Source organism: Eumetopias jubatus, unplaced genomic scaffold (assembly GCF_037043125.1).
Source record: "Eumetopias jubatus isolate StellerSeaLion01/CBP00866 unplaced genomic scaffold, mEumJub1_p1.0 scaffold_2, whole genome shotgun sequence".
Classification (NCBI taxonomy): domain Eukaryota; kingdom Metazoa; phylum Chordata; class Mammalia; order Carnivora; family Otariidae; genus Eumetopias; species Eumetopias jubatus.
In genome coordinates this window covers 123,181,244-123,191,060 of record NW_028274808.1, presented here as the reverse complement: position 1 = coordinate 123,191,060, position 9,817 = coordinate 123,181,244, and positions in this window count along the sequence as shown.

The following is a 9,817-nucleotide window of genomic DNA, read 5'->3' as shown; positions in this document are numbered from 1 at the left end:
AGAGATCAAGTGTATTATCTTTTATTCCGGATTCTGATTTAGAGTTTCTAAAACCCTTGGTATTTCCTCAGTGATGAGTGCCTTTTGTTATTCATAAGAAGCCCCTTTGGACCCTGCTGGAGTTTATGCTAAAGAGTTAACTCCTAGTAGGCCCCTATATAGCTTCAGGATGACTGCTGGTCAACAGAGATACCAACCACCTGATAAGAGGGTTGGAACTTTTAGCCCAATCCCTGAATCTCCTGGGAGAGGGGCTGGACATTGAGTTTAAATAATCAGTGGTCTATTATTTAATCAATTGTGTTTATGTAATGAAACCTCAGTTAAAAACTCTGAATGACAAGGTTTCTGGGGGCTTCTGGAGTGGTGAACACATTGAGGTCCTCAGAAGGTAATGCTCATAGAGAAGGCATGGAAGCACTGTGTCACCCCCCTACCCCGGTTCCCCCACATACCTTGACCTATGTTTCTCTTCTATTTGGCTTTTCCTGAGTTTTATCCTTTGTAATAAAACTAATCATTAGTATAGTGCTTTCCTGAGTTCTGTGAGTGTCCTAGTGAATTATCAAAACTGAAGAGGAGATTGAAGCAACACACAAATTTGTAGCCAGCTGGGCAGAGATGCAGATAACCTGAGGACCCCAGTTTTGCTGGTTCCTGCAATCTGATTGGGAACAATCTTGGATCTTGTGGGACTGAATCCTTAACCATTGGGATCTGTGCTAACTCGAGGTAGTTAACATCAGAATTGAATTGAATTGTTAGACAATCAGTTGGATGCTGAACTGTTAGAAAAACAGTCAGATTTAGACCCAGAAAACAGCAAGAAAAGTTTCCTTTCAATTTTCCCTGAAGCCAAAGTACACTAGGCACTACCTGGAGTAGGAACTCCAAATGGGCACAAAGCAGCTGGGAGGAAATGCATCATGTGTCTGGTAGAAAAATCACATGCTAATTGAAAAATAGAAAAGGTCCTTTTTTAGAGGCTAAGAAGTCTGTGTGAAGACGATCAAATTTCCATACATAGTAGAAGCTGGAAAAGGATTATCAGAAGTAGCAGTGAATGAGTTTGCTTGTTTTATTTCCTATCATTTTGTCTAATATTCATATCTGAATTTGCTTGGGTTTTTTTATCCCTACAGATGTTCCATTACCTTTGGCCAGTTTCTTTTGTGGCTCTTCCTTCTAGATTCAACTATTTTCATGATTATTTCAACCTTTTTTTTTTCCTTTTGAGCCAAATTTCAGGGTACTAGTTCTGCCCTTCTCCAATAATTTGCTTTTAGTCTGTTTAATTTTCAGCTGAGCATCTGGTTGTTCCTATATTCATACTCTTCAGTCTTAAAACCCAGCCATGCCCAGAGATTTCCTCAAACCAGTCTGTTAGTTGGGAAATAATCAGCATATGCTTCAAAGAACACATCTCAGAATGATGATAGTTAGAAAAACTTCAGGTAATTAGAGATACCACAAAGTTCCCTACACCAAACAAAGCACAGCACTAAGGAATCCTACATAGATTATTGATTTGGAAACAAAGTATATCTATATTCAACAAACCTCGACTTCCAACTCTCTGGGAATTGGGGATTATAGAAAGCAAGATGTAGTCCCAGAAAAGGATTAAGAGTTGAAAGGAGCTAAGAGAAAATGAATATTTAGATTGGAAATGAGAATGTGAGTATTAATCAGGACATTATTCAGTACTACTGGGAAGAATCCATAAACCCCAAAGGGAACTGTTTCAACCTGGAGCTACCAGGCTAATTCCTGTGGCTGCCATATTCCATAAGAAAGGTAATGCATTTCATTTCAAAGTTATAGAAAACTTTTAATGTCTAAAATAAAAAGGGTAATTTATTGCCTTACGTAACTAAAAAGTCCATGAAAGGATCTGGTCAATTGTAGCTTGGTATGAAGGGCTAAAGGGTGTTTATACCAGGTCTACTGCCACTTGTTGATTCTTCTTTCCTCCATTTTGGCTTAATTACAAACTCCTTTGAGTAGCCAGATGGCTACCATAAGTATCATGGCTTTATTCTCCCAGGGTCAAGTCCAATATAAAAGAGTAGGGACTTCTTTTGCAAAAGTCTGACTAACATCTCAATATCCCCATAGGTTGCATCCTTATTGCTGAATTAATCAGTGTAGCCAGGGGAAAATGATATACTTAGAGATGCTGAGACATCTGACAGACAAAAGATTAAAGCTACTAGCCTCATTTTATGACCATCACAATAGCCTCTTACATCCTTGGCCATCACTAGAAAGGGCAAGAACAAAATAATAATAATAACAATTTTCCCTCCAGCACTGGATAGTATGCTGGATGTATAGTAGAGTTCATCAACATTCTACAATGACATATGAAGGTTAAGCATTTTAATCTGCCCAAAAGGGGCTGAACAGTAGACCAACATTTGTAGATAATAAGGATGAAAAAAAAATAAAGATCAGAATTTGGAACCTTTTCAGGCCCAACATAACTAAAAGAATTCAGGATACAGTCTTGCCCAGATCCATGCTGGAAAGCCCAATACCCGGGCGAGGTGCATCTCATCTATAATGCAATGCACAGTATAATTGTTAAGGGATAGTACACAGAACAGACAAAGTTGAACAAACTTCTCATCTTTCACTCTTAATCTCTCTAAGTTTATACAGCCTGGGCCAGTACCTTCCTGAATTTATTGTTATAGAGCTCAAATGAAGTTCAGTTACCCAGATGTCTCTGTGAGTCAGGGTAACAAGTTTTTTGCACTTGTTCTAGACTCCATCTTTCTCTTTCTATCTGACAGAGAGATCTCCTCATAAATAATGTTGGGAAAGGAGAAATAACTACTTTCTATTCAGACTTTACCATGTGCAAGGCTTTTATTTTTATTGTCCATTTTACATAAATTATCTTTTCTAATTCTTCCAACAGGTGAAAAAAATATTATATCTTATTTTTTTTTTCTTTCCCAATGAGCAAAACTAAGGCTTAGAAAACACTCAAGTAATTTGCCTGAATTTACACAGCACACAGAAATGTTTCAGCTTCATCTCAGGGCATCTGATCTCCACATATCATGATTCCCATCCTTTGGCTCTCCTTCCCTGTCTTCTTTCTATTTGTTTTCTTTATTTTTCATATATATTCACCTTAGGATTTTAAAAATAAAAGCCTAAAACATTTCATACACATTTGGAGTTATCTTTGGAATTTTCTTCAGTCCCATTTCCTACTTTCACAATGGCAACCACTATAATGAATTTGATGTATAACCTTCCAATGGACTTTTACTAAATCTAAGCATTCATATGCAATATATGGTGTTTCCAGGTCAATAAAAAATCATAAATCATATGAAAATTTATTTGTTATTATATAAGTTGTTTTGATCATTCAACATGATATTTTGAGGATTTAAACATGTTGATACATGTATATTTGTTTTATTCTGTTTTAACTAATATACAGCATTTGAAATATAAATATGCTAGCATTTATTTATTCATGTCCTTATGATGGACATTTAAAATAATGCTATTATTATCACACATATCTATGATAATTGCAGCATCATATCTGGCTACCTGCCTCCTTTTGCATATTGTATTAGTTCTCTATTCCTGCCATAATAAATTACCATAAATGTAGTGGCTTAAAACAACACAGATTTATTACCTTAAAATTTGTATGTGTTTTGGCAAGATAATATGTCTTGAACAGTTTTCCTTCATTCTATACATTCTTCTAAGAATGGATTTTACTCTTCTATTTTGTGGGTGTATCTTATCTTTTAACTAAGCCTTATTGTTAGACACTGAGGTTCTTACCACTATTTTGCTACTTTTGGCTGACACGTTTTAAGTTCTCTGCCCAGAATAGAGTAATTTGTTCATCTGTGGGGACATTTCTCCTTTCTAACTGTGTACCATTTTATTTTGGATGTGGTGTCCTGTCTCTGTCAAATAGCATATGCTCAATATATTTTGTCAAAGAATTCATAGGTGGTTGGGGTGGCACCATTTAACTATGTTTTATTTCATGACCCTAGATTATTGGGCCATAGATGATTGGGCAGATGATAGGCACTTAGTCCAATCTAGCTAGTGAGACTCCCTTCCCTAGGAATTTGGAATTGAGACAAAATGAATATAGTCTCAGATTTGGCTGCTTTCTTGAACAGCAATGTAAGGATATGGGCTTTAATAGTTATGTGATCATCTTCTACCTGGTAGACTATAGAGCAGACAGAGTGCAGAGAACCATGATGTAGAAATGCTGAATTAAAAAGGTAAAAAGATAGGGAGAAAATATTAAGCATGAGTGCCTTGATGCTTTTTAAAAATTTTTTATTATACTTATAAAAAATTTAAAATGTGCTTTTCTTATTAGCAGTGGTTCTCAATTTTTAATGTGCCTCAGAATCACTAAAGGTGCCTGTTAAAAATTCAGATGCTTTTGTCTAAACCTGAAAAGTTTTGACCCAATGTGTTTTGAGTGGGTCCAGGAATTTACATATTTATCAAGCATTCCAGCTAATTGTAGTGCAGGTATATGAGAAACACTCTTTGGAAAGTGCTGCATTGTGTCATGTTTCTTCTTTAGTACTTCCTCTGCATTCCTTTTTTCCAGGCTTCTTTCCCAACATCATCATCATCTAACTGCTTCCCAAGAAACAAATCTCCTTATGAAGTGCTATATGCATTTACCACATACAATGTTATATGAAGCAAGTACAAAATTATCTATTTCTCCTCTATGTACTCAACTATCAACGATATACCTAAATTCCCAAAAGAGAAAATAGTACTGGAATATATTTTATTTAAATTGAAGCTACTCAATTGAGTGAAGGGCAATATATTTCAAAGACTGTTGTTCTCCAAAAAGAAAAGAACTAAATGGAAAAAAAATTATCATCTTTAGTGTTAGATATTTCTCCTGAAGACAAAAAGAAACTTGTGAAATTACCTTTAAAGAATCACATATTTAAACTCCTTAGTATAAAAGGCAAATTCACAAAACAGGTACACACAAAATCCTTGGCACTGCAAATTGTAGTTTCCTGACTTTGTGCTTACTCTCAGAAGAAAATTCTGATGCCATTAGTAGGTATTAATTGCCTGGTGCCATTATGATATGATGGCAAGAAAATTGAATTAACCCAAATTTCAACCTAAAAAGAAGAATATTTTTATTTTATTAGCAGGTAAATCCCAGTAATGGAATATATTCAGTCTTCTAAATATGCCCGGATATTTAGTTTCATTTACAAGATTGCAATCAGAGTTAATGAGAAAGCATAATTATCTGATCCGTGTTTATATTCCCTTATTTTCCTTTCATTTTTTGCTTCTTCATGTGTTATTCTTCAGGATAGACGCTAGTCTGCCTAACTGTTCTATTTTATTATAACCCAAATATGCCATAAATAAACATGTTATACAAGAAGGAGAATTGTTTATTCTTCTCTCTGAGCCATTCGGCTTCTTTCTGTGACAGACAATGGAGTCAAGCCAAATGAATGTTGGAAGGCACTATGAATTTATCAGACAAAACACATATTAAGGCCAGATATTATAAACTAGAACTGTATTAACATTTTGGTCATTAAACCAGCTTAATTAAATTTAATTGTATTTCCCCTACATTATAGCTATTGCACACTAACCACATTGCCTTTCCTGTCCTAGAAAAGAAAACTTTATTCCAGAGCAAGTCAACAGTTCAGATTTTCAAGAGTATCTTTGAGATGAATTAGATCATCTTTCATTACCAAGGAAAGAAATAAGGAAGATCAATATGTTTATTTGATAGTGCCAGACTAAGTGTTGATACATGATATTAGAGAGCTTTCTATAGACCACTATTAAGTATTTAACTATCATGTAAGTACTGCTATCTGTCAGTCCTGTATTATTATTCTATAAAGTGAATGATACACTCAGTAATAGTCAAGTCAAACCAAACAAAAAATACAGATTCAATGATTGGACAACAAACACATGAATTTGCAAATTTAAGCAGGTGCTTTACTTTTCACTAGGGTCTAGGTCAAGTGATTACATGTGTGTTTAATATAGTAGACATTATGCATTGGAGAAATGCAAAGATAACTCAGACATGCAATTAAATATAAAATGGAAATTGAAATATGCAAATAAACCACATTTTGTCTTTTTTGAAGAGGAAAAGAATTGCCTTGCTGGGGGCTATAAAGGGCATCACAAAGAGTAAAATATTACATGGACTTTTGAGGATAGTTACACTTTGTGCACAAAAAGAAAAGGTTAGTCCAAATGGAGGGAACCTCATGAGCTGTGACACAGACATTAGAAGGAGAAAAGAATGCAATTGAATTTGACCAAAGTAAAGAATTCATGATAAGAAGTACTAAAAAATATATTTAAAAAAATGGTGGGAAATCATTAAATGCAAGACAGAGACTAAAATTTTTGTAGGGAATAAGGAGGCATTGAGGTTTTTGAGTAGTGAACAGAAGGGATGATACTGAGGCAATGCCTTTGACTTTGCATGTTGTAACCTTTAACCTCTTTTCAAGTTTATCCTGATGAATCACATCATCATCTTCGTGAAAGCAAAATCACAACGTGGGCTTAAATCAGCCTTTCAGCTGTCTTTAGTCTAGTTAATAAAAGTAGGACAGAAATATGCTTGAAGGACAACAGTATTCCCTTGACTGTATGGGCAATGTGTGCAGTCAAGACCAAGGGACTATGTAGTTTATTTGATGAAGGTGACTGGAGCACGGCTTTGTGAGACTGCATGATTATGGCTAACTCTGAGTATGACTATGCTTGGCTTTAGTGGGAGGAGCTATTTCTTTAATGGAATATCAGCTGTTACTCTTACTTCCTTAAAAAATTGATAATAATATTATTGTTCTGAATAACGCAGAAACACAATCATATCAGTATTTTTTTCTTACCATTCAGGTTGTCTTTATGTAGCAGAAATATATCAATTTGTGGGCAGTACAAATTATGCTGTTTCTCTGACAGGACAGGTCATAAAGGAAAAATACTGATGATTCACAGTGAGCACTGGTTGCTTACAGTTCCATTTGTAGAAAAATGTATGCCTTCTTTCTGTAACAACACCATTGATTTATTCATGAGCATTTTCATTTGAGTGTGAAAAGTTACAGACACACCCACAAGGATTTTAGGATCTCCTTGTATTGTGTGTGAACCATTTCAGTGTAAGATATAAGTTGGCATAATGAGTCTTAGCCTGAGGGGGGAGCATAATCTACAAAATATAGAGAAAGATAAATTTGGCTACTCAGTTATTACCATTGTAATTTTAATATGTGAAATTTCTCTAGCTCACTTGGGTGTTTTGTTATCAGCTTCTAGCTTACCTATATATTTCAGAATGGACATATCTCTAGGATTAATAAAGTATTTTAATGGAAATATGTTTCATACTTTTATTTCTGGAACATTTCTAAGAAAAAGATGTGATCTTTCAAAAGTGAATGAAATATCATTGATTTTACAATAACATTCCCAGGAATGGATTTAAAAATAATTTTCCTTTTGGTAGTGGATATTAGAAGTAGCATGTGGAACGAGATCTAAAATCTGTTGTCTATAGGTACTGTAATCTGCTTCAGACCAGGGTTTCTCAACTTTAGCACTATTGACATTTTGGATTAGAAAACTCTTTGTTGTTGGAAGGCTGTCTGTGGATTGTAAAATGTTTGATAGCGTCTTTGGCCTTTACCCACTAGATTTCAGTAGCACCTCTGAAGTTATAAAAACCAAAATACTTCCAGAAAATGGCAAATGTCCCTGTTTCATAACTGAGTATATACCAATGTATTGGTTATCCATGGCATGTGTAATAAATTGCACCCAAAATTAGTTGTTTAAAACAACACACATTTATTATCTCCCAATTTCTGTGAATCAAGAATTTAGAGGTGGCATAAATTGGTCCTCTTCTTAAGAATCTCTCAAAAGGCTGCATTCAAGTTGTCAGCAAGAGCTGGGGTCTCATCTGAGCTTTCAACTGGAGAAAAGATCAGTTTCTTAGTTCATCTGGTTATTGGCAGCATCCAGTTCTTGGTTCTTATACGGTGGTTCCTAGAGAGCTGGAAGGTCTCAGTTACCAGCTGACTATTGTCTGGAGGCCATACCATGTGGATCTCTTCCATGTGCAAGCTTTGTCCATCAAATTGTGCAAGCTGAGAAGGCATTACTGAGAATCTACTAACAAGACAGAAGTCACAATGCCACGTAATCTAATCATAGAAGTGACATCCCTCAATGTCGTTGTATTCTATTAGTAAGAATCAAGTTATAAAAGGGGATGGGATTACATTAGGCCATGACTACTAGGAAGTGGAAAATATTTGGGGGCCATCTTAGAGTCTGCTTACCACAATCAGATTGGCAAAACCCGACAGCTCATAAACTATGTCAATATTATTCAGTGTTCTACTTTTAGAACAATCACAACTGCTCCCCCCACACCCTAAATAACCAGTAAGGTATAAAGTATACAATTAGGATATAAAGACAGTTTAAAAACTAACCACAACATAGAGGGGAGGGGGTGGGGGGATGGGTTAGCCTGGTGATGGGTATTAAAGAGGGCACATACAGAATGGAGCACTGGGTGTTATACACAAACAATGAATCATGGAACACTACATCAAAAACTAATGATGTAATGTATGGTGATTAGCATAACATAATAAAATTTAAAAAAAGAAGTTTCAGATCTACAAGATAAATCTACAGGATTTGGAGTGGCAGAATGCCGAGTGGGTGATAAAAAATACTGGTTTTAAAACAGGTTCAACACAGCAACCTCTTTGACCTCGGCCACAGCAATTTTTGCTGGACACGTCTCCAAAGGCAAAAATGAACTATTGGGATTTCATCAAGATAAAAAGGTTTTGCACAGCAGAAAACAGTCAACAAAACTAAAAGACAACCGACAGAATGGGAGAAGATATTTGCAAATGTCTTACCAGATAAAGTGCTAGTATCTAAAATCTATAAAGAACTTACCAAACTTAACACCCAAAGAATAAATAATCCAATCAAGAAATGGGCAGAAGACACAAATGGACATTTCTCCAAAAAAAGACATGCAAATAGCCAGCAAACACATGAAAAAATGTTCAACATTTCTAACCATCAGGGAAATACAAATCAAAACCACAATGAGATACCACCTCACACCAGTGACTGATGAATCACTGGACTCTACCTCTGAAACTAATAATACATTATATGTTAATTAATTGAATTGAAATTAAAAAAATAAAATTAAAAGATAAAAAAATATAAAACAGGTTCAAAATCTTAATTTTATCTATAGTAAAATGCAGATGGAAGGAATTGACCAAGTCAAATAAACTTTTTTATGAAGAATTGGTATTTTAAGGCAGTTTACTACCCTTTTCCTTTCATCCAGGAAGGGAAGAAAATTAGCCACAGTAGTTTTACTTACATAGGCAACAAGAAGTACAGAATCATTTCAGTTAGGTTTCTTTCACTGTATTTTTCAAATTCAAACATTTTTTCCACAATTTATAGTGAGAAGCACATTTTATACTATGATGCAGAATACATACACACACAGACAAGCAGATAACATCTCACCAAATATTACTCACCTCTTGATCTATTCTGATTCAATACTCTTTTCTCCCATTCCATTGTCTCCCATTCTATTCTATTCTATTCTATTCTATTCTATTCTATTCTATTCTATTCTATTCTATTCTATTCTACTCTACTCTACTCTACTCTACTCTCTACTCTACTCTACTCTATTCTACTCTAC